The sequence below is a fragment of the Ambystoma mexicanum genome, chromosome 1p (genome assembly GCF_040938575.1).
Source record: "Ambystoma mexicanum isolate Mex_15411 chromosome 1p, UKY_AmexF1_1, whole genome shotgun sequence".
Classification (NCBI taxonomy): domain Eukaryota; kingdom Metazoa; phylum Chordata; class Amphibia; order Caudata; family Ambystomatidae; genus Ambystoma; species Ambystoma mexicanum.
The window spans coordinates 716,457,110-716,480,415 of record NC_090921.1 but is presented as its reverse complement, the minus strand read 5'-3'; positions in this window follow the sequence as shown (position 1 = coordinate 716,480,415).

Genomic DNA, 23,306 nt, shown 5'->3' with positions numbered 1-23,306 from the left:
TAAATAAATAAATAAATAAATAAATAAATAAATGTTTTGCTGGGGTTGAACTGGTTGAAGGTTGGCAAATGCCTCTCATTTGGTCAAATTATTACTAAACCCATGTTCCGAATGGCCCATGAGCCAATCACTGCATGAGTGTTTGACCCGACATGATAGTGTGAGCACGTTTTTTTTTTGGCAGGAGGTGGACAAAGTGGGCAAGTTTCATCGGTTTCTTCACTATGCTGCTAGTACTTTTGACCAGTGTGGCTGACCAAATGTACGTCATCGTGGAGGTGATTTTGTATTGGTGCGCGGTGCTATTTCATGTCCCCGCCCGAGCCAGCTTAATTCCATTCCCTGGATGGCACCTGCTAATCCCGCTTTGGAAAATGACTCATTGTTCTTCCCAGGTGAATGAGCCAGGGAGCTGGGAAGGCTTTGTAGAGGCCTGCCTTGTTTTGTCATCACACTTCATTCTGATGTTCATTCATGCTGGGTACGAAAAGAATGGGCAAAATACAAACCCGCCCCAAGCGAGGCGGCCTGTCTGTGATTCAGAAAGTGGGTGCAGGTGGCACGCAGCCCTTGGCACAGGCAAGTGTGTGTGTTTTTGTGTATGCTTTGCAATAGGTCGGTGAATGGGCACTGGGACGTTTAGGGTGCCGTCCTTGGCACACATGCTGGAGTCGATGTGGCACCTGTAGGGAGGGGTGGCTGTTGCGTGGGCAAGGCTTGCAGGGCAGGGAACAGTTCTTAGCACTTGGGAAGGATGAAGCGGCCGTGCCTTTGCTGTGCCAAGAAGACATGGGCCAGCCCAGTGCAGTCAGACCTGCTTCGAGGGGAGGGCTTGTGGATGACACGAGGCAGTAGATGAAGGCAGAGATGAGAACGTCTATAGTTCTATGTTTATATGTAAATGCATGCACAATTTGGCTACACCCTACCCCCAAGCGGGTCTACTCACGCTTGGCTCTCGGTGGTGAGAACGAGGTGTAATAGCAGCATGGTAGGTCTACTGGCTGGGAAAGGAGCAGTTACCTTGCTGACAGCACTGGCAACGGTAGCTGCTCAGCTGGGTAACTTGTCAAAGGTTGCTGCACTCTCAGGCAGCATTAGGACCATACTTAAGCCGGTAAGATAGCTCAGCGGGTTGAGCGCTCGCTGCTGCGATCTGAGCGTGATCTGCAGGTTGCAGGTTTGAATCCCGGCAAGACCAATTTACCCTTTCATCCTTCCGAGGTTGATAAATGAGTACCAATTTTGGTTGGTTGATATTGTATGTAAATATGTGCTCTGTAAAGCGCTTTGGATAAAGGCGCTATATAAATAACACATCCTACAACAACATTATATTTCACGGTTACTTGTCAATGATGGCTGCACCCTCCCTCAGGCTGGATTCTCAGCAGGGGGCAGAGCTGAGCTACCTGTAAGTGATGACTGCACCCTGACACTAAACTAAGACACCTCAATGGTGGATGAACTGGGACTCTCTAAAGCGCGTGTCTGCACTCTCCGGTGGCACCGGGTTCTTATGGCTATACTACTTGCCAAAGGTTGCTGCACTTTCAGCTGGCTCGGGAACCATATGGCTGGGAAGGAGTGTAACTTGATGGGGGGGCGTATACTTCAAACAATGGTAGCGGGCCACCCTCACACTGTGTGGTATTTACCTGTGTCCCCAATTAATATTTGTAAGAACACGTGTCAAACTAGAGGTACATAGTGCAAATGAAAACAAATTGGGGCAGTGACATTGCCCATGCCGTGTCAGAATTTCAAGACAAATTGCACATCTGTATTGCTATCTGCCAGAATTGTGATGCTGCAGTTGAAATGTGGTGTGTGGTTGCGATTGTCGCTTGCTACTGCAAGGTGCATGTCCAGCTGCATTGTAACATAATCCCATGTAAACCTGAGTGCTGCCACAGTTGGAGTCTCTTTGAGTTATCAGTACGAAGTCAGAAGGGATGCTCTGGGCAATCGCCTACATACCGTGGGCCCTGGACTGATGCTCTGGCATAGCATAACCTGACATAGCATCGCTTAGCCTTACATCGCAGATGTATCAGTAGAAGGCATAACGCTGGCGAAAGAATCAGTGTATGGGCTTAAACAAACAGACGTGAACTCAATGTTTTCAAAGACAAGAAGGGTGTCTGCATTTGTCATTGAGAGGTCTTCGAGGCGGCAAGGATCTTGCCTCTCTCTCACGTTCTATAACACATACACAAAACCCCTTTTTTTTTCGATCTGTTGGACGCCAGGAAGATTATTTATGCTAACTTCACTGACAACACCCAAATGCTCATCCCAATCTCAGCTGACCATGCCAAATATACCTCCACTATCAACACCATCTACAGCACCATCCGAAACTGGATGGCCACACTCAACCTTTCCCTAAGTGATGATAAGATGGAGCTCCTCATCATTGGCTCTCCCTATCGGCTCAAACACCTCGACCTCTCCTTTTCTTCCATCTGCATCGATGGGTCCAACATCTCCATCCTTAACCGTGTAAAAACACTGGGTGTCCGCCTTGAAGCCAACCTAGCAATGACGAGACAGATCAACGCCCTTGCCTCCTCTACAACCTTCACTGCAAGACTGATCTCACTCAGGAGGCAATTCCTCTCTGATAGCAATTGCCTCACATTGTCCTGTGCCTTGATACTATCCAAACGAGACTAGTGCAATGTTCAATTCATAGGTACAACTTCCACCAAACTGGCTAAACTTCAACTATTGTAAAATAAGGCACTCTGTGCCGCCCTTGGTCTAAAATGCTCCAACCACATCTCTTCCATAAGTCGAGAAGCCCACTGGCTCCCTGTGAAAGTGTGGATAGTCTTCAAAACACAATCGAAACACAGCTGCATCCACCAGAAAGCACCCTCTTACCTCAACAGATGCATCTCCAAATTATTTCCAATACTTTGGGCCTCATTACGACCCAGGCGGTAAGTTACTGCCTGGGACGTACCTTTACCACCATGGCGTAAACTATGTTTACGCCATGGTGGTTGGCGGACTTACCGCCCCATTCCAAGGTGAGTGGGGCGGTAAGTCCCCATTAACCCATTTACCCTTCCCCATTCCCATTTTTGCCCCATAGGGCATAATGGGAGTGGGGAAGGCGTTAATTACGCCACCGTAAATTACGGTGGCGTAATTAACAACAAGGTCCCTTAGCGCCATGGAGGTTTTAACACCTGCTAAAAGCAAGTGTTAAAACCTCCATGGCGCTAAGGGACCTCGGAATCAGGCGGTAAGGGTCGGCGCTGTTTACGCCGCCGTAAACCCCTTACCGCCTGGGTCCTAATGAGGCCCTTTCACTCAGAACAGGCGCCAGTGCCCTCCTTACCCTGCACCCGCTTCAAGAGCTAGATTTCTGGTGGTGTGAGTTTCTGCATCACTGCCCCCAGACTCTGGAACTCCCTACCTGCACACATATGCAATGAGCACTCATTCCCTACATTCAAGAAACCTGTTAAGACTTGGCTCTTCGATAACTAATTCTGTCACTCTCTGCCTGTTTTATTGCTTGTCTATGTATCTTGCCTGCCCTTGTACAAGGGTCAGACCTGGCGGAATGAAAGACACCTGCGGCACAACTCAGAGTTTGCCGGTCCAGATACAATGGTACCGGTAAGCTTACTGGTACCGTTGTATCCGGACCGGCACCCTTGTAATGAGGCCCACTGACCTGAGGACTAGTCTCCCTTCGGCCTCTTGCTCGCTCCTGGAATTAATGTACAAAGGTGATGGCACATGTTCAAATCCAAAAGAGGGGGAATCCAAATGAAGGTCTGAACTGTAAAAGTGGGCAGAAACATTGCACCCATTCGTTCATCTCTTGGCTTAATGCACTTGATCCTCAATTACAATACAAAGTCAAATGAATGAAAAAGAAATCAACTTCATAGACATAGCCATGGTTTCTGATGAAGGGAGCCACAAAGAATGCACTTTTTCAAAACCTACAGTGAGTTACTCACTACTCAGAAGTGCTGCTTTCCATCCCCAGCCACTTAGCAGGGATCTGCCTTATGATCAATGTGTATGTGTGCACAGTATTAGCACAGACATAACAGAAAAAGGCATAAACTCTTACCGATAAACGAGTTAATAAAGGGTATTTATATAGCGCCAAAACTAGCCCATAGGCATCAGAGCGCTAACAAAAATAACAAAAACAATACAATCAATAAGTAAAACAACACAAGACAAACAGAGAACATAATACAAAAAGATACAACTTTGAATACAACATACTTAACTGTTAGACAAAAAACAGAGGGCTAATACACAGTGCAGCATAAAAAGAGAACATCACGGACAGAAGCAAAGCAGGGCCTCCATGAGTAATACACATAGGGCTGTCAATTCCATACATTTAAAAAAAAGTCCTACACAAGATCGATTACTCAATTCAAATTACACGTGCAATGGAAAAAATAATTACACATACTCAAAAAACATGGAAGATTGCTACCACCACAACCCACGAGTACACAATCTCTGGGCCTCATTCCAGGTCCGGCAGTAACTGTGCCGGAAAAACAGGTTGCCGCCAGACCCAGAATGAATTACCGGCTCTGGACTTGCCAGAATTACCAGGGCATTACAGCCCCATTGATCCGGTAATTCCGGAGCCAGCATTCCTTTACTCCCCATTCCCATGGCGTCCCATAGGACGCCATGGGAATGGGGACTGTGGAAACACTGGCACCCTAATTAACGGGTCCAGTGTTTCCATTTCCATCAGCAGGCGGGTGGCGTTACTCCCGCCAGGTCAGACCTGGCGGGAGTAAGGCCACCCACCTGCTGAACTCGTAGTCTCCCGGTCCGGCGACAATGGTGGCGGCGCGTTTACCGGCACTGTTGTTTCCTGACCGGCAGGGTCATAATGAGGCCCTCTGTCTTTCTGAGAACACCACCGGCCTATTTTAGTTCGATCTAAAAATCATTACCTTAGTCTTCTGGCGTAGCCATGCCAGCACTTTATGTCTCAATGCTTGCTGTGGTTCGATCCCTGCAGGCTTCTCTACGTTGGTAATTATACGCTTCAAGGCATCTTAGAACATCTCAACAAAAGAGCACTGAATAACAACAGAGATGCTCTAGAGAAAACAGAGAGGGTCAAACTGATTCATCAAATACTGAGTGTGTGAATGCCCACACACACATCTGTCCAACCACATTTAAAAAAAAAAACATTCCCAATCACTGGGATCTTTAAAAATCAGGACCCTCGAAATTAGAAAAAAACACTATTTACATGTAAAAAGAGTTCCAACATTTCAGAGAAATTAGTCCCCAGGGATATTCACACCCCGTGCCACCTTCACAACCAACTCTGACTGAGACATGGGGACTACCTCTGATTACTGGTCACTCTGATCAGGATTCTCCCTTAATATATGTTTTTTGATTAGGTATTTCTAATTTAATTTGCAAACTAAGATGTAACGTTATTCCTAATTGATGTATGTGGCATGGACAATGTTACTATGTCTAATAATTGTCAAGATGCAAATCTGTTCAGAAAACGCTTTTGGGAAATATCAAATAGCATTATTATCCACCTCCTGCACTAGAAGTCATAAAACAAAGACACGTTTTTACCATACTTCCATGTTAACAAGTATGGCTGTTGTTTTGCCATTATCGATAAAGAGCATTCCAATGTTCAAAGATGGCTGCCACCAAACCCCATTTTATCATGTACAACTTCCTATAAAAGAAAAGAGGGACTCAGGGAATGCAGTTAAAAAAACGGATGAGCCAACAAGTAAGCGTAACTGCACGGTTCTATGTTCTTACATCGCCAGGTATTTTTTCGCTGAGTTTTGTGCTGAAAAGATTCAGCCAAAAATCTCATTCACTTTTTAAAATAAATATTTTGGGGGGGTTCGCTGAGTTTTTTCAGCCAAATATATTCAGCAAAAAACTGTGAGAAATACCTGCCGATGTAACAATGTCATACCAACTGCACTCAAGCGGATGCTCCTTGCTCACTCGAGTGCTACTACCATTCCTCCTGTGTTCCCCATCTGAATGTCAATTATATAAGAGGGCAAACCACCCTACCTATAATAACAAATTAAATATGTTTGGAGTCCCTCATCCCAGTCCAAACTCCCCCTCTTCCTTAAATTTGCAGCTACACCCAGTCAGACCTTTAAATGGCGGGCAGAAGCAGGACAGAAATTTAAAACAAAAGCGTGCATCTGAGCCCACTCCACAGAAATTCAGGGACAGGTTACCAACATTGCATCACAATGTTTCTCCCAACCTTTTACAGGTAAGATCCTCATTTGGATTTCCCTTATTTCAGGCATGAACATGTGCCCTCACTTTTGCTCATGAATTCCCGGGGCTTAGCAAGAATATAGGTCCTTGATTTCCATTCCACACAATACTCAAGTGGGTTCCACGGAGGTCATTGTTCCACTAAGAATTATCCTCACTGTAGGTATCGATAGATCGATAGTTTTTCAGAACGATAAGGTTAAAAATCCCTTTGTCCATAGAGCACCCTCATACAACACGGAGTTCCAGGGCCAACAGCTGGAGAACCGTTATTTTGTTTGTTTGTATGTTTGTTTAAACTTCATGGATTTCTATGTCAATTTCCAAAATAAAGAGTTTCTCAAAACAATGACTTGCACACAATTCACACAAAATGATCTAATAAAAATTGGCTACTCACACCACTACTTTCACATATATAAATACAAATGACCCAAAACTAAGACAAATTCAATTATTTTTTCTTAATGTTAAAACTTTTCCTGGAAATTGGTTTACTGGAAATGTTGTCCACAAAAGTTATAAAAAAGCACAGCGGTTTAAAGTTTCCCACTATTCAAATCGGACACAAAGTATATTTCCTTCTTTGATGGTACTTTGGACAGAAAAATAGAACATGAACGGATGGCTCAGGCAGATTTGGATAAAAAGGGCAGCCTACAATTCCAAGATGGTCATTAGACCAGTTATCTACTCTTGTTCCTAAGTCAAATAAGTTAAAGCGAAGTCTAGTTATCAGGACTTGATCACAGATACTAGGAGACCATAGCAGATAAGGTTTGACTTTTGTCAGGCACTGACATCTTAGAAATTGAAATATTAGGGCATAATGGTATCCCGAGATAGACAGACACTATACACAGACAATTATGAACAAGTACTACAGCTACTCAGCGTCAAATTCCAAACATGGACTAAATTACCCATATCCCTGAATGGCCGGATTGCCATTCTTAAAATGGTAGTTCTCCCTAAGCTGCTTTATCTCTTCGTAAACATACCAATATGGCCGGGTAGAACCTTTTTTGAAAAGGTACGATCAATGGTGATGGCGTTTGTCTGGGACGGGAAGACCCCTCGAATAAAATGGGAGAAAATGACCGAACCGTACAGCACTGGAGGAATTGCAGCACCAGATTTTGAATTATATTACCTGGTGGCGCTAGCGCAATTTGCAAAACACTGGTATGACCTAGAGGATCGCTCACCCATATATGATTGGAGAAATTCGCTGCATCCCCCATTGATCTCCGCTCCATTATTTTTAACCTCCATTACAAAGGCTCATGCCCCTACGACCCGGTGGGAAGTACGGTTCGAGCATGGACAACACTACAAAAAATTAAAAATAGATACTCCATATGACCCGGAGGTTCCCCTGTGGAAATACCCCGGTATACCGCCCACATTAGATAAGGCGATCCAGCGACTCTGGGACCCAAACAAAGAAATTAGAATGTGAGACATGTACCCGAATGGGAGGTTTGTGAGCAGGGAAGACTTCGGCAATGCGGTGGGAAGGGGACCACTCAGAACACTCCAGTACTACAGGATGAAGTCGCCATTTAATGCACACTGGCCACTCTTTCCTGATGAACCACCTACGTACCCACACTTGCAGGTAGCAACATCTGGCACGGGGCTGGGAATCTCCAAGCTGTATACATTGACGCAGGCACACACCCTCACGATAAACAATGCTAAAACCAAATGGGAGAGGGACCTGAATATGACCATTACAGACGAGAAATGGTCCAAATACTGCATGCTCACAAAATCTGTATCACTAAATGCAGGCCTACATCTGATTCAATTCAAGGTCCTTAACAGGCTCCACTATACCCCAGCCAAGATGGCTAAATTTGCAACTGATCAAACTGGGGAATGCCCTAAAAGTAAAACAACTCAAGCGGGGTCCTTTCACATGGACTGGGAATGTCCTCCAGTGGCTGAATTCTGGAGGAAAGTGGCAGAAATTATAAAGGAAATAACACAGATCCCAGAAGCCCAGACCCATCAAAAATACCTGTTCGGGGACATCGGATATCGGCAAGATATCGGCAAAAATGCAGAAACAATTAGGAGACTTAACATGTGTCAATGAATGCGAGGAACAATATACATTGACTGTACCTACAAGCAGTCGCCCCAAAGACATATGGGCCCCGCTCCAGATATACCTGTGCGAAATGGCCTCGGATGATGAAGCCTCCATATAAATGCGAATGTATTTTCTTAATAAGTATCTCATAACGTAAGCAATGTATGTACTGTGAAGTGTAATATGCAGTAAGTTATATCTGCTATGACCATAAAAAAAAGAAATTGAAATATTAGAAGATTTCCCAAGTTTTCTCTGTTCTGTACACATACATTTTAAAAACATGCCTTATTACGATAACCTCTTCTTTCACTAGATAAGCTGCCTCATTATTCTTTATTGTGTTTCTAGCATTCATTTCTCTTAGACATGATTTTATATATTTAACCCATGGAATCAGTTCACAGTTCTGATTGCAGCTCATTCTTCAAATACTGTAAACCCAGCTCAGTGCTCACTGAATAGGAGGGAGTAGAAAATGGAAAAATGGAGGCAAAACGTCTGCAGACATTTTTTTCCACAATCTGTAAGACCTCAATGTTTTTATACACCGCACGTGCATCCGCCGATATTTAGCAATAGATCTCGGTTTATCTTGCTATATGCTGCGCAGCTACTGGTTGTACATCAAAAAAAAATTCAAAACAAAATACCCCACTAATATCCTGTGACCTTTTTGAAGTTTGTTTTAGAATATGGAATTCGTTTTTTAGTGCCAATCCATACTGGCTCCCAGATTATTGTGTGAATTAATTTGCTCCATTTGTGTACCATCTACTAAAAGAAACTGCTTCACTTTTTTAATAGTACTTTCAATATGGTCATCACTACCGACTTCTGGCAATTAATTGACACGGCACCTATCTTTATATATAAAAAGTATTGGTCAATTAAAATTTATAATGATCTTGGGGTAACTTGAACTAAAACCCTGTCATCAGCATATGATAAAATTGGCATTCTCATGCCCCCAAATTGTGTAACATCCAGCAAAACAGCACATGACAAATGCGTGAGCAGGTTGAACAGGAATGGGGCTAAAACACAGCCATGTCTAACCCCTCTTTGGACTTCAACTAGATAGGATTTTAAACCTTCCTTGGGACACCTATTCAAAGCTATATTTTTCCTGTGTAATGCCACATTTATTCTTAATATATCTAAAGAATTACAACCGCAAACCCTCACAATCCACTGAGTCAACAGCTACAAGCAATTCCATGTTGGCTAAATAAAGGTTCTCTCTGCTTCTATACATGGATTTGGCTGCAGCTAGATTTGAATTTAAAACTTGATGTCCAGTATGCAGGCCCAAGTGAAAGATACGAGTGTGATTTACTTAGAAGACATGCTCTTCTCTACAAATGTATGTTTGCTCAGAGGTAGCATTAACTCTACCATGCTCGCCTTTCAATATCTATGGCTCCTCAGGCCCCTCATACTGACTGGCACCGCCACTGCAGCCATGAAAAGGTCCTTCACCCACAAGTGACTGAAATATGTTGGGTTTTATAAAACAGTGTGTACAATAACCGACTATCTATATAAATAAAAATGTAAATATAAATGTTCGTTTGTTCAAAATCTTAAATCTCCGAAAGTTCTTCACTGATTGCTTTGAAATTTTGACACAACATTGCATTTGAATAGGCATGTGTTTTTATATACCTACTATACATAGATGTCACACCTGTGACAGGTAAAAACGTACTTTTTCTGAAAAACCGCCATCTGTTGGACGTAAAAACAACACACGCTGTACTAAATATTTTGCTGAAAAACAGCGCCATCTGTTGGACGTAAAAGCAACACACGCTATACTAAATATTTTACGATTCCATTTCAATGCTTCCGATTTAGAATGGCTCAAATACGTGCCTAGGAAGCAGCAGAGCGAGGTGCACCCAGACTTCAGGATGCACAGTTGCGAGCATGGCGATCGCGTTCTGCAGCTTCAGATCTGCTTCGTTCTCAAGAGAATGAACGCGACAGGCTGAGAGTGGCTGAAAGACGTCGACAAGAAACAGCAGATCAGCGTCAAATACGACTCCATGCTCAGCAATCACGCAATTACAATCGCCTTGCATTCCGGTACAACCCAGCTGATGATTATAGTTTGACGAAAGGAATGTGTTGCACCGCCGGGAAAATTAAACTGCCTCAACTTGGAGAACCGCCAGAGCCATTAAAAACTACCCACAAGCATTGTGAAACTGAACATATTAGATATGTGCGCTTTCTCTTTTCCTTCTTTTCCATTTAACCAGCCATAGCTAGTTCCAAATAAGAATAATCTGTGTTCTTCTGAAAGACGTTTTGTTATTTCAGTTGTATTTCTTGTTCTTTCTATTGTTAAACACCTGTTTTCTCATATTTCAGTGTTGTGAAACACTTGTTTAATTTTGTATGTAAACATGTGTTCTTTAAAGCGACAGTAGCATTGCTTAACCACCCAAAGATTGTTGGGTGGTTCTTTAAATGAGAGATATTGTACATAGTACTGTTACCAAGGTCACATTAAAGGAGCGTGAGCAAAATATGTTGAAACAAACACCAATGTTTTGTTGCTCTTAGATGTAAGCAACTGATCAATCAGTCTGCAGGTTGGTGTGTGCCATATATGTTGCTGTTGAAGACTACAAGTCCAAGGATGCAAAGTTATGTGAACCTGAAAAATCTCCTCTGTTTTGCACGGTTCTATGTGATTTTGTCGAAGTTATTTGATTGTGATATAATTCATCAAATTCTTCTTTTTTTACTGCACGATTTTACCTCAAATATATTTGGAGGTGACCCCCGGAGCTGCTCCCCTTCACCCCCCAACATTAATTATTCAGCTAAACCCACCCCCACATATATTTGCTGCAAAATGCATGGTAAAAACTCAAATTCTACTGCGATCAAATCTGCTGTGGTAAAAACTCCCATTACCATTTTGCACCACTATACTTTCAGTACTTAAAGACACATGATAAATGGAATTGTCTAATAAGTTGTGATAATGTCATCTGCTTTCTGTAATTGCTTGGCACCAACTTCCAGCTTGCATGATGAGAACATTTAAATAGCCACAAAAACCCTCTTTCGTGCATGTCAAACTAGCATACACTAAGGATATAAAGTATGTTTTAGAAAAGGTGTATTATTTTTTGACTCACTTTGTCTTAGAAGAAGGAAACGATTTAGGGCCTGATTCATGGAAAAGTGCATAGAGATCCTGCAAATCCTGCGTGCGGAGAACGAATCTGCGCGAGCCTGCGCGCAGAAGGAAATATGCGCGCTCCGCATATTCATGGAATTCTTTCAGCAAAGTAGGCCTATATGCAAGTCGCGGCTGGAACGGCCCCAACAGGCCCCCATGCAAAGCCAAAACAGACATATTCACCTGCCTTTGCATGCTCCCCGGGAGCGAAAACACGTGTCCTGTGAAAACTGCTTGGGGTCCCCAGAAACCAAGACAGCACCTCAGTGAAACTGCCCGGGGTCCCCCGTAACTGTAACTGACACCCAAGAACAGGCGTACCATTTCTCTTAACTGTTGTCATATTTCGATCAATCCGAGTGCAAACCCTCGTAACCGGCCCAGCAACCCACTAAGCTGAGTATGCGCATCCCTAAGTCTGATCGGATTCCCATCTGCATGCACGCACCCCTGAATCCGACATGCAAACTCACCTTTGTGCTGTGATTCCTATGCACAAGTGTCTTTACGCCTGCTTTCGGGTGGCAGAGAGATCTAGGGATATGCATGGGTATCTGGCAGGCGAGAGATTGTGCAGTCACATCCATGAATACGCTTTGTCGTGCGCATTTGTGGGCGTGCTATGGACTGCCTGTGGCCTGTCCATCGTAACGGCCACTTTTTCCCTTGTTCTTTCTCATTTTCTGAGTTCCGCCCCCAACTCCGCCATCTGTGCAGGCCTCACCCACGCTCGGTGTGGTGTCTCACACAAGGCACTCGTCCACTCGCAGAGGCGTGCCAAGCTTGTGCGAAGTCCCTGCATAGTATGAAAAAGTACTGCACAGTCGATTTCATGATTCGACAAACAGGGTATGGCATGCGATTTGGCGTGCGATTTGGCACACAAATATTCTATTTTCCATGCAAATAATTCCATGAATCAGGCCCTTAGTTGGTAAATGAACCTCTCGTGTGCAGGCTTGCAGTTGAAATTGGTCCGGCACAGATCTACTCACCTAAACATTAACACTAAGCAAATGTTGTGCTCATAACAAAGGAATGTGTTCAAAACGTAATTGTCAGGCCCTTAATTAAGGTGCTGGTTATGCAGCAATTTCCCAGATAGTGTTTATCATAGGCACCATGTGCGCCAGATAGACACTCTGGAGGAAAGCAAGGTCCCGGCCATGAACGACATGCCAAAATTCGGGGGAAGGAGGAGCCATGGTAAATGTCCAATTAGCAGAATGGTGTTGCGTGCCTGTTCGTTGGATCAGTGGCGTGTCCAAGTTCTTTGACTGGGGTGGCCCAAGTGGGGCACTGACTCATGCAGGGGTGGCATGAAGTACGAGCGCACACACACGCAATGATCATAGTTTAGGATGATGGGGTGGCACCTGGTGTGGCCAGTCCGATTCCAGGGGTAGCACGTGCCACCACAGGCCGCTCCTGGACACGCCACTGTCTTGGATACTTATCAAAAGTGGGTGTGTGCTCTCACTTTGCACTCATCGGCTGATTTTAGTGAGATGAATAAAATTATTCCATGCACACTGCAGTGTAGTGTTCTACTTCATTTGCTCTGCGACCGTCAATTTTCATGGAATTCTGGTTAAGGGGCTGCAATCGTATTTTCCTCTTGCACCGTTGTTGCTCTGTAGTGGGAAACATGCAAAGAACTAGAACAAGACAGTAGTAGCAGGTGAAAGCACTAGCAGGCTGAACACATCTGTGTGCTGTTGAAGAGAAGTGTCACTAGGCTTGTTATTCCTCGATGGACACACTCACTGGCGTAACAAGGGGCCCCGCAGCCCTGCGGTGCGCAGGGCCCTGCTAGCACATGTCCTGGAGGGGGCGTCACTTTGTTAAAAAAAATATATATATCTTTTTGAATTCACTCTGCCTTCCTAAAAACATTATTTCTGTAACAAAAATATTTTCTTTATGAAGGCAGAGTGAATACAAAAAGAAACTATCTTTTTGAAGTCCAAGGGCTTCTCCCACCCCTTGACATGGAAGACTCCAGGTTGGAGGCCTCCATGTCCTGGGGTGGGGAAGACCTATGACTTCAAAAATAAATAGTTTATTTTTGAAGTCACTGTGCCTGCATAAAGAAATTATTTCCGTTATGGTTCGGTCCTTAACAGAAATAATTTCTTTATGAGGTCAGAGTGACTTCTCTACTACAGGTCTGCCTGTTGGAGCCGCTGTGCCCAATAGGTCGGACCCTGCCGGGCACAGGGGCCACGGTAGGCACACTGTCACAGAAGAACTGTTAACAATGGTGCCAGTGCTTCCGTGTTCCCCATTCCCATAGGGTCCTATGGGATTCTATGGGAATGGGGAACTACAATTTACTGACGCCTGACTTTCCAGGGCACTGGGAATTTAGGTGCCATTAGATCAATGTGAGTCCATCGGCAACCCACCGGTAGCACCGGCAGGGTTACCGCCGTACTCGGAATGTTCTTTTTTAAGTATTAGGACTCATCTCGACATGTGCATGTGTGAGTATATTTTGAAAGGGTGTACACTTAAATGTGTAGATGGCTGCCTGTGTAAGTGTATGGTGAAAGGGTGCACACAAATGTATGGGTGGCTGGGTGTGCGTGTGTGCGTGTACAGTGGAAGGGGGCACACTTAAATGTATGGGTGGGTGCCTGGGTGTGTGTGCCTCTATGGTGAAAGGGTGCACACTTAAATGTACTGGTGGCTGCTTGGGAGTGCCTGTATTGAAAAAATGGTGCACACCTAAATGTATGAATGGCTGCATGGGTGTGCCTGTATGGTGAAAGAGTACACACTTAAATGCATGGATGGCTGGGTGTGCATGTGTGTTTATGGTGAATGGTGTGTGTGTTTGTCTTCAGGGGTGCAACAAAACCTACATTTTGGGGGCCTAATCCTTCAAATGTTGGGAGAGCCGTTAACTTCATGGGCGGTGGGAGAGGGAAAACTGATTTGTGTGGGGGCATCTAACTTCTTTACACATTTTAATGAGACTATTCTAGTGCAGCTACAATGTTACAAGCAGTTAACTCTCTCCTTTAAGTCTGAAAGCACCCACTTATGGACTGCTGTGAGAATGAGCAGTCTCCAGTTCCCTCTCTACCCTTCCAATCACTCCCCTGGCATGCAAGTACTAAACCCACATCACAATATAAATTGCCTAAAAAATGTGGCATTTGAATGCAGGTACTAACAGTGAAATGCTTTAAGTTAGTAATTGCTGGGCCATTGTTAACAGCGAAACCCAGGAGCCATTTAACATCTGTGTCCTGTTCTGTCCGGCAACTGCTCCGGGTTTTCTGGGGGGAGTCCTGAAGCCCTGTCAACTTAATGGTGTTATGCCACTACTTGTGTTTAATGCTTTGATTACTTAATGGTAATCGTCATTACTCCTAGCCCTATTCCTCCTCGTCCCTGTACTTGTGGTTGAGGCACTACAACTACACAAGTACTGGGATGAGGTAGAGGTACATGGAGGTAAAGCCTGATTTAGCTACCTGTAATCTGCATTACTCCTAGTCCCACTCTTCCTCATCCCAGTACTTACCTATGAGGCAAGGACCCTCCCGGACTGTTGGTTTGACCGGTGAAGCCCTGCTGCTGTGCTGAAGCTCTGAATTCATCTCGACTAGAGAAGACCTGCAAAGGACGACTCCTCCCCTTGGGTTGGTGGGACCAATCGACCCCAAAACAAGCTCATTTGCACATCCTCTCGGCGCTGGCTAAACTTCCATTGCTGCTGCAGGAACCGAGTGCCAGGGAGAGGAACACCGGAATTGAGTGAGTGCCTTTAAATTGGACCCGAACTCCAGGAAGATCCTCCAGACTCCCAGGAAGCAGGACTGTTGAAGCCTGAGCCACCTCAACAGAGTTCTGGACCCCAGATGCGAGGAAAGTCCAGAATGGTATCTGAGAGCCGCGGTGGTGCTATTTGCGAGAGAAGTGAGGAGCTGAAACCGCAAAGTGCCACTGATCTGAAGTTTGCCCATTGCTGCCACTGACCTTCCATTCATAGTGCAGGAGCCCCCAGACGTCCTCCCTGTTGTCCCCATGACTGAGGCCCAGGAACACCAGGATCTGCAGACCTACACAGGACAGGAACAGAAGCCAGCTGGAACCACTTTCTTCTAACCAAAGGTACTGTAAACTAAGGCGTTGCTTACCTCTTGCCGCGAAACTGTGTAGGAGTCTCGGGAGGATAGCTCAGGGGCAACGTGCTTGCCTTGGAAGCAAGATGACACAGAGCAACACAGGTTCGATCCCCAGGTCCACGCTTAGAAACCTCTGGGTATTAAGCGCGTTATAAATAACCTATCATATCCTATCATATCATACGAAAGCTCTGGGACAAGGAAGAGGGATGTGAAGGTAATTCTGGGCCAAAGAGCTGATTTTGGAGTTTGGGGTAGGTGGTAGGAGTGAAGAGGAAGTGTTGAGTATCATCCCCACTCCAGTTGCCCCCCTTCCATTGCCTGTTGGCTTCACACCAAAGTATGTGACGTATGATGAACAGTTAAACCAGCAGAGAGCAGCATATGGGCTCTGCCCAGTACCTATTAGGATGACAGCACCTGTTATTATACCGACACCTAAGAAAACCTCGACAGTAAGGTATCCTTTAAAGAAGCCATACCTACACTCTAAACAATATGACGGTTGTTTGAATAAAATACTTGAAGAAACAGTGAAGATAATGAAGGAAGATGAATGGTGACGTCATAAGAAATCTGACTGACGCACATATAGAAGATATAATGACCTGAGAATACTGACAAAGAGACAAAATATCATGGATAAGTGACATCTTGAGCCTAAGGCGAAGAAGTTGATGTCAAAATGAAGAAACTTATGCCACATATATCAAGATATTTAGTTAGTTTAAATGTGTACCGATGCAAGTAACTGCAAGAGGCAAAGAAATTGTGAAGCTTGATTATGCTTTATAGTTGATAGATTGCGGCAAGCGCCAACGTTTACAAGTATATACCTCAAGAAGCACTTTATGTATGAATGTAAGTCTACTACGTATATGAGCAGAATTGAACAAAGATTACAAAAGTCCTCAGATGGAGTGTGCCGCAGCAAGAAAATCGAGAATCAAGACAGAAGAAAACTCAGCTAAGGATGACCATGCCAAGAAACCAAGGTCTTATCTGGCTGGAATAGGCCGACAGTGGATACAATTAAGGAGAGAAGAGAACAGAGGGTCCTGTTCAGAGAGGTCAAGATAAGCCACAAACGTTAGAAGACTGGTATAATTAAATCAAATATACGAAAAAACACAGAGAGAAGCCGATTTCACAGTGTTCAGTCACGTGACCAAGGCAGGCTGGAAGAAGGAGACTTTCACACCTACGCATGGATCCCCGCCATGCCCATACTCCTTGTAAGTTCTCAGAGTACAGAACAGACACAAGGCCAAACTACAAAGCAGTAATTGACACTTGACCACTGAGGTGATGATTGATTGTAGCATAATTGGTGGGAAGCTGGGGTGCAGACAAGCTTCTCTGCACCTGGATGTTCTTTCTGCGTGCTGCTAGATGTAGGTGGAAAAGTATGAGTGGAGTTGATGCCAACCCAATCATAGTGGACCATGTAATCTAGGGTCCTATAGTGAGTGGAGTCAATGGGACGTCGTACTTTTAGTGACGTTCATAGTGGCCATTTTGAAGGGAGGGCTTAGATGCCCACCTGACATTTATTATCCAATCCCCTCTCCCTGTTACCATATACAGATATAATACCTATGTTAAGTTACCTTCCAATAATCAATCACGTTGCATGTTAGGTTTTTAAGATTGTCATGTAGAATGACGTTAGTACGTGCACAGGTTGTACATCAGCAATGACGAGTTTTTCCTATAAATTTTGTGTTTTTTCAAAAAGTGAAGAGAGCGAGAAGATCGAGCGGTTGCTGATGTTCATTGAACTCCCCTTTTTATGAACTTGTCATTAAAATTGACTCCCTTTGCAAAACTATTGAGTTGTCTTAAATATTTGATGCATGAGAATGAATCTGCATCCCCATCTATCTCGAGGGTACTGCTACTCCTCTTAAAGGGCTGTTTGAGAGATCATCCAGTTCAGGAGAGAGAGAGAGGTGGCTTTGTGTGATAAACCATAATGGTTGTCCATGTCCAGGCTAAGAAGGCATGATATGTGGTATTAGTCAGCCAGTCTAGTCATTCCACAGTTTAGTACGACTTTTTTTTAACTGCGCATTTCTGATAAAGCCGTCCTGATAAGTGTAATTACCTGACTAGACTGGCATTTGGGTGCTGGCAGTCTAGCCGTTTCTTACTGCTGCATTGTATATTTTTCTGAGCATCTGTGACAAAATGATATGGTATGATGTAGAGGAGGTCCCATTTTGAAGTACCAGGAACCTTCATACCGAAATATTTGACGTATGATGAGCAAATAAACCGACAGAGAGCCGCAGTGGGGCTCTGCCCAGTGCCTATTAGAAAAATGACACCTATTGAAGTACCAATAACCAGACAACCATGGGCAGTGAGGTACCCATTGAGAAAACCCTACCAGCAAATGAAACGAAATGAAGATTGTTTAACTACTGTACAGGAAGAAACCAGAAAACCCTAATGAAGGGCGAATGGTGACGTCACAAAAGCCTGGACTAACGCACAGATAAAGATATGACGACCCAAGGATGACACAAAGAGATGAAACGCCATGAATAAAGATATCGTGACCCCAAAGGAAGGGAACATTGTTGAAATACAAGGGAGCTTAAGCTGAAAGCATGGTGAATATATTCAACCAACTAACGCCTGTACATATGCTTGGAACCGCTAGAAGGTGAAGAAAATAGTGCTGCTTGCAATGCTTAGTAGAAGAATAAAGCACAATATTATAAGTGTGAATCCACTTTGCATAAAAAGCAGAACCAACCCAGGTTATTCCAAGTCAAACGCAAGAAGTTTCATATTTTAGCATCAAGAGGAAAATTACTGAATCAAAACTCAGCAGAGGCAGCTCGTGCCAGGGAAGCCGAGGCCACATAGATAGAAGCTGTAGACAGTAGCTACTTTTAATTGAAGCCAAGAACAGAATATCCTGCCTCTAAGGAACCGAGATAAGAAAGCGAATGCAGGTGGCAGGGTGAAACGAAAATCAAATGCATAAATGGAGAGAAACAAGGCAAATTCATGGTGTACTAGCACGTGACCAACCAAGCAAGGAGAGACACGGATTCACACCTATGCCTGGCACCAGCCCAGAAAGAGATATCAAACCTTTTTCCAGACAGAAGATGCAGTTTCAGAGCCAACCACAATGAACTAATTGACGCTTAGCTCATAAAGTGATGATTGATTGGAGGAGGGCAGGGTTAGCTAAGGGACGTCCTGCACCTGGTTGACCATTCTGCATGCTGCTAGGCAAAGTGGAGAGTTATGCATGGGGTTGGTGCCAACCCAATCACAATGGACCAAATAATCTAGGATCCTATAGTTAGAAGAGCCAATGAGACGTTGTACTTTTAATGACGTCTACAGTAGTCATTTGTGAAGGAAGGGCTTAGATGCCCACCTGACAGTATTTACCCAATCCCCTCACTCCGTTACCATACACAGATATAGCACCTATACTAAAGTTACCTTTTTTCCAACCAATAGAATTGCATGTTAATTTTGAGTGTTACACGCCATATTATGACGCGTTTTGAGTATAAAAGTTATTTTGTGTGTGAAGCTCGAGGGAGTTGAAGTGAGAAGGGCCGTCGCACTGCTGTTGATGTTCATGTTTCCCCGTTTTTTGTACTTGTCATTAAACAGACTTCCCTTTGCCAAACCATTGAGTTGTCCTTATTGATTGGTGTTGGAGTAAGAGACCCTGCACCCCCATCTATCTCGAGGTGCAGCTATCTCATCTTAAAGTACTGTAGGGCAAACCCCGACTCTATGGGCCGGCCGGGGGTCCCTCGGTACAATGATATGACATATGTCATCTATAAAATGCCTGTACACAAGTGTTTCTAGGTGCGACAAGACAAGGGAGGGAAGATAGAGGGAGGACAAGACAAACAATCTTACTACGCCTTGTGTCATTCAGATCGTGTAAGTGCGAGAATGAGAAATGCAAGGGGAAAGGGCGGGGGAAGTGCAAGGAAGAGGGGAGGGGAAAACAGGGCAGTAATGGTCTGAGTAAGGGCAGCCAGGGCGGCATATCCCTGGGTAGTGCAAGGAGAACAAGGGACTGTAGGGTTACAGTTACAGCCCCTAAGTGCATGGTAGGCCCAGAGGCAGTGCAAGGGTGACTGATCAAGAAAGAGCCTGGATTCAGTGAGACTCTGAGGGTAGACAAGCAACCAGTCAGTACCACAGACAGGTAGGTCAGGTAGGTCAGCAGGGGAGGGAGAGAGAGAAAGCAGAGGAGAAGAGGAAAGTTTTGAGCTGCTTCTGAAACTTCAGGTGGCCCGCTCAATTTGAGAAGGGCAGGGGGGACAGAAGGAATGCTGGAATTAAGGTTAGAGAGCAGATCTTCACGGGTGTTCAGGAGAGCAGTTTCCGTGTCTTTGCCAGCTCTGGAGCCAGGCTGATGGTAATGTAGACAACAGATTCAGTGTTAGATATTAAGCTGGGAGATGGCCAGCTTTTCCAGAGTTTGCCCAGAAAGGGGTGATGGAGATTGGGCGATAGTTTGCCGAGAAGGTAGGATCGGCAGATGGCTTCATGAAGAGTGGATGCACAAGGGAGTGCTTAAGGAGAGAGGAGAACATTCCAATGGTTAAAGAGTGATTACAGAATTCGGCTAAGGCTGAAGCGAGGGTGTCAATATGGTCCTTGATGGTTCTGGAGGAGCAGGGGAGCACCTGTTTGGATGACACTTTCATAGATCGGACTTGTCTAGAAACCTTGTTAGGTGTTGTCAGAGAGAAAGAGAAGAAAGGAAGGGGAGAGGTAGAGATGGCCAAAGGGGGGCCAAGAGAGGAAGAGGGAGAGGAAGAGTAAGAGGAGATAGAGCACAGGATATCCTGAGTTTTAGCAGATAAGTGAGTGGCAGAGCCATACAGAGGGCCTGGGAGGGCACAGGAGAGGTAGAAACTGCAACAGGATTGACCAGTTCCTTGCCGATTTTAAAGAGTTTGGCCGTGTTGTTAGAGGCTGCAGAGACCTCGGCTTGAATGTGTGCTCTCCTCTAGATGAGTGTTATTGATTTCACTGGCATTTTGGTGCAACCAGTCTGGGTATGTCTAAATGTGACTTGGCATGCTTTACCGTAATGTTATTACGTGTCTACACTGGTCTACATTGTGCAGCCAGCGGGACATGTTTTCAATGTGGCATGGCATTTTTAATAGCAAAGCATTAATGTTCCTGTGGAGTGTTGGTGACTTGCATGTATTGGATTGGTGTTACCCTAAAAAACAATTGCAACCACTGTGGCTTTTTAGCAAATTGTTAACAGAAAGTGTTCTGTATATTGCATGAAAACACTTATTTATATCTTTCTCTTACTACAGTGCACGGCTTACCCCTACAGCAGCACGTTTGTGTGTATTGTGCAAGTGTGATAATCTAGGCCAGGCCGAGAGTGTGGCACAACCCATGATTTGTTGCTGAGTTGGGGCATGGGGACCCTCAGCATGGCTCGCAGGGGGGCCCCCACATTTTGTGTTACGCCACTGGATACACTCTCAGTTGACCCGGTCCCTAGAGTGTTTCTGCACATACACTTAAGGCATCCCATATTTATTTACCTTCACGTATACTGCCAGGAAAAATCTACAATATACGTCGCAGCACTACACCATAAAAGGGCCACTCAGAAAACACACTTGTTTTATACAGCATAATTGGAGTGCAATTTCCCACTAGATTAGACTGTGCATGTTAAGTCATTTTTCAAGTTTACTGCAATGCCTTTCGGTAGCCGGTAAATTAGCTCAGCCGGTTGAGCGCTTGCTGCTGTGAACTGGTGTATGATCTGCAGGTCACAGGCTTGTATTCCGGTTGTATTCTGGCAAGGCCAACACAGCCTTTCATCCTTTATGATGTCGATAAATGAGTACCAACTTCGGTTGGGTGATTATTGCATGTAAATGTTGTTCTTGGCGAAAGCACTGTATAAAAACCAGGCCATTTTCATTATCTAAAGATGCCAAGAGAAGTTACTAGGAAAAGCAAGCATTGGCAAAGCCAACATTTTTAGCTTTTGTGTAGGCATGCGGTAGGCATTTTCCAGACACTGCCATAAAAATATTAACTGTCCATAAGATGGCAAAAGCTGGATAATAGTGTGCCAAATCACTATTTAATGCACAAGTCACAAAACTGTTGGTTTTGTCAATGATTGTTTTGAACAGGACTTCAGTGCAAGGAACAAAAATAAATCACGACATTTTTATTGCAACAGTATTGCATTTACAGCTGCAGTTAAGCCATTAACTCTCAGGACACTTCTTATAAATAAAACTGGCAGGCAAAAGTTTGATGTTACTGCTTTAGAGCTAGTGCAAAGAGATCCCCGCAGGATGTGTTTTAGACGGCGAGGGACAGGTGGTAATGACCATAAGGATTAGCCTAGATGTTATAAATATAATTGTTCTTTTATAACGCGCCCAATACTGGAGACCAGTTTCTAGCTGTTGGAAGTCAGTGGGTGGCCAAATAACCAAAGAACACCCGCACGCTGGGTATTCCTTCTCTTTTGTCATCTCCCACCTATCTGTACTCCAATGAAATAGTTTTGACTTATAAGTGGTGCTTAAGTGCTACTTAATAGACAACATAAAAAATGTGCAGATTAAACAAGAGAAAACGGTGCTATGTCTAAATCCCATTGAAAACCGCATCAAAAAATGACTGCCTTTTTCATGGCCTTCAATGGGTGGGAAAATGCTGAATTAGAGAGTTTCACCACTGAACTCCCCTTCTAGTTGCTCCTCCAAGTTGCCCCCACCCCCACCTCCTTCCGCGCAGGCTGGAATTTCTTTTCCGCAGGGGGTTATGCCTCCAAACTCCCCTTTCACGCCACTGCCACCTCCCTTTCCCACCACAAAATTACAAAAATCCACCAACACACACAATACACACTTACATCTTGCCTCCTTGCGCCCTCTGTCTTCTTCTGGCCCACTCCCGATGAGCCTGGCAAGTCCTGCGTGCATTCGTTTGCGGCATGGGGGTGTCCCCGCGGAAGCAGGGTTAGCGCGTTAAGTATACAGGGCCTCATTCCAACCCTGGCGGAAGACCATGGTGCTATTAGCACCATGGTCCATGCCGGTAAGTTACCGACTCCGCCATGGAGAAAGGGGGAATTACCACCCCATTACAAGGTTGGCAGGGCAGTAATTCCCCCTTCCTCCATGGCCCTTCCCCATTCCCATTTATGCCCCATAGGGCTCAATGGGAATGGGGAAGGCGCTAATTACGGTGCCGCAAATTGCGGCACTGTAATTAGCACCAAGGTCCCTTTGCGGGTCCCTACTTTAACGGGGCTGGTCTACACCAGCCGTTAAGGTCGGGTCCCGCAAAGGGACCTCGTAATTAGACGCTAACAGGTTAACGGCGCCGCAGCCTTTTACGGCGCCGTTAACCCATTAGCGCCTGGGTCGTAATGAGGCCCACAGTCTTTTATTCCTGTAATCACAAAATTGCAGGCAAAAAAAAAAGAATCCATATAACAATTGCAAAGAATATCTTACAGTTGTTAAACTGGTCCAAACTCACAGCACACCACAATTTA